This window comes from Cherax quadricarinatus, chromosome 30, assembly GCF_038502225.1.
Source record: "Cherax quadricarinatus isolate ZL_2023a chromosome 30, ASM3850222v1, whole genome shotgun sequence".
Classification (NCBI taxonomy): domain Eukaryota; kingdom Metazoa; phylum Arthropoda; class Malacostraca; order Decapoda; family Parastacidae; genus Cherax; species Cherax quadricarinatus.
Genome location: NC_091321.1, coordinates 25218062 through 25220671, shown reverse-complemented (window position 1 = coordinate 25220671; position 2610 = coordinate 25218062).

Here is a 2610-nt window from a genome sequence, read left to right as displayed (position 1 = left end):
CAATGGATTATTATGAAATGTATTGTATGAACCTGTAGGGTGATGGTCACGTATTGGTAAACAATGGCACACTGAGCGTGAATGGCATGGGAGACTGGCTTGGTATGCGCGGTGACGGGCGGACGGGTACCAGACGGTCGCCGAAACACGAGTCTAATCACGAAACTCGAGGCCAAATTTTGCCAAAAAAAACTCGCTGAAGGTCGAATTTCATGAAAGTCGAGGCTGCCGAAACTCAAGGGTCCACTGTACATTATATATATATATATATATATATATATATATATATATATATATATATATATATATATATATATATATATATATATATCTATATATATATATATATATATATATATATATATATATATATATATATATATATATATATATAAATATGTCGTGCCGAATATGTAAAACTGGTCAATTAGCAAGAACTCATTTAAAGTTAAGTTCTTTCTAAAAAATTTCTCATACATTTAAAGATGTATTTTTTCATTAATGATAATGTAAAAATTTATAATTTTGCAACAAACGAATCTTAGAAAACTTGCCTAACCTTATTATAACAAGTGCAATTTATTTTAGCTTAACCCAACTAAATTTATTTTAGATTTGTTTACAATAATTTAATACTAAACAAACACAGTGAAATATATTTTTTCGTTATGATCAGAATGATTTTGGCGAAATTATTGCATACACAAATTTTCACTTGTCCTACTTGGCAAGATTAGCGTTGCTATTTAAGCCAAAATCGCAAGTTCTGCCTATCGGCATGACATATACGTATACAGTGGACCCCCGGTTCACGATATTAATCCGTTCCTGAGAGCTCATCGTAAACCAATATTATTGGAAAGCGAATCAATTTTCCCCATATGAAATAATGGAAATCAAATTAATCCGTGCAAGACACCCAAAAGTATGAAAAACAACTTTTACCACATGAAATATTAAGTTTAATGCAATATAATAATTACAATAACAATAGAATAATCACAATAGAATAATTGACACTTAACCTTTAATGAAGATCTGGTGATGATTGATGGGATGGGAGGAGGGGAGAGTGTCGAAGTTTTTAATGTTTAGAAGGGGAATCCCCCTCCATTAGGACTTGAGGTAGCAAGTCCTTTTCCGGGGTTACTTCCCTTCTTCTTTTAATGCCACTAGGACCAGCTTGAGAGTCACTGGACTTCTGTCGCACAACATATCTGTCCATAGAGGCCTGTACGTCTCGTTCCTTTATGACTTTCCTAAAGTGGTTCACAACATTTTCAGTGTACAGGTTGCCAACACGGCTTGCAGTAGCTGTGTCAGGGTGATTTTCATCGAAAAAGGTTTGCACTTCAAGCCACTTTGCACACATTTCCTTAATTTCAATAGTCATTAGCACCCTTGGTCTCGATGGGTTGGCACTAGAAGCTTTCTTGGGGCCCATGGTGACTTATTTTGCAGAAACAAGCACCAAAAACAGTGATAATATGGATAATATGGAATGTACCGAATGTATCCTTAGATGCGCGCACACTGGCTGGCTTGTAAACACAGGCACACACGGAGCAGTTCAGGCCACATGTGGACACATCTCGTACGAATCGTATTGCATATCGGGTTTTGTAACGGGAACCGAGGCAAATTTTTTGCAATATAATGCTTCAGATACCGGATTTATCAGATACCGATGGCTTTGCGAACCGGGGGTCCACTGTATATATTTATTTATTTATATTTATTTTACACACCAACCCTTGATATAATGGATTAATAGGAGGGATTGTCAGTGTCCATTAAATTAGAATGTTAAAAATGGCACAAAAAGCTCTTAAATACTGTATACCTAATATAATTTGTATTCACAGAATTCAGTTATATTGCAATAAACATTAATAATAAAATATTTGAAAGTTTGTACCATTTACCCAGGGGATCTTTTCCATTATTTAACCCTTAAACTGTCCAAACATAGATCTATGTTCATGTGTGTAGCGGTCTGAACGTAGATCTACGTTTTTTTTTTTTTTTTTTTTTTTTTTTTTTTTTTTTTTTTTTTTTTTTTTTTTTTTTTTTTTTTTTTTTACATGCTTTCAAATGGAGAGAATAAAGGTCGGAGCACTATGTACGTGAATGTAGATCTATGTTTGGACAGTTTAAGGGTTAAATGTCCATTATATTGAGGGACTGACCTATACATGTATATATTAGACTTGCTTACCTTTCTGTACAAGCATATGTGAACACCTCAGTGCTGTAACCTAAGAACCAAGAGTTGTGGGTAGCAACTCTTTTTGCTGTTTTCAGACAAACACACACACACACACACACACACACACACACACACACACACACACACACACACACACACACACACACACACACACACACACATACACACACACACATGTGACTTAAGATAAATTCAGTGTATATACATATCATTCCCATCTACACTGATCAACAGGTCATTGTTACTGTTGTGGTACACCCAATAGTCATTGTTGCTGTTGTGGTACACTCAGCAGTCATTTTCTCTGTTGTGGTACGCTCAGTTGTCAGTCACTGTTGTGGTACACTCAAGTCATTGTCACTGTTGTAATACACACAGCA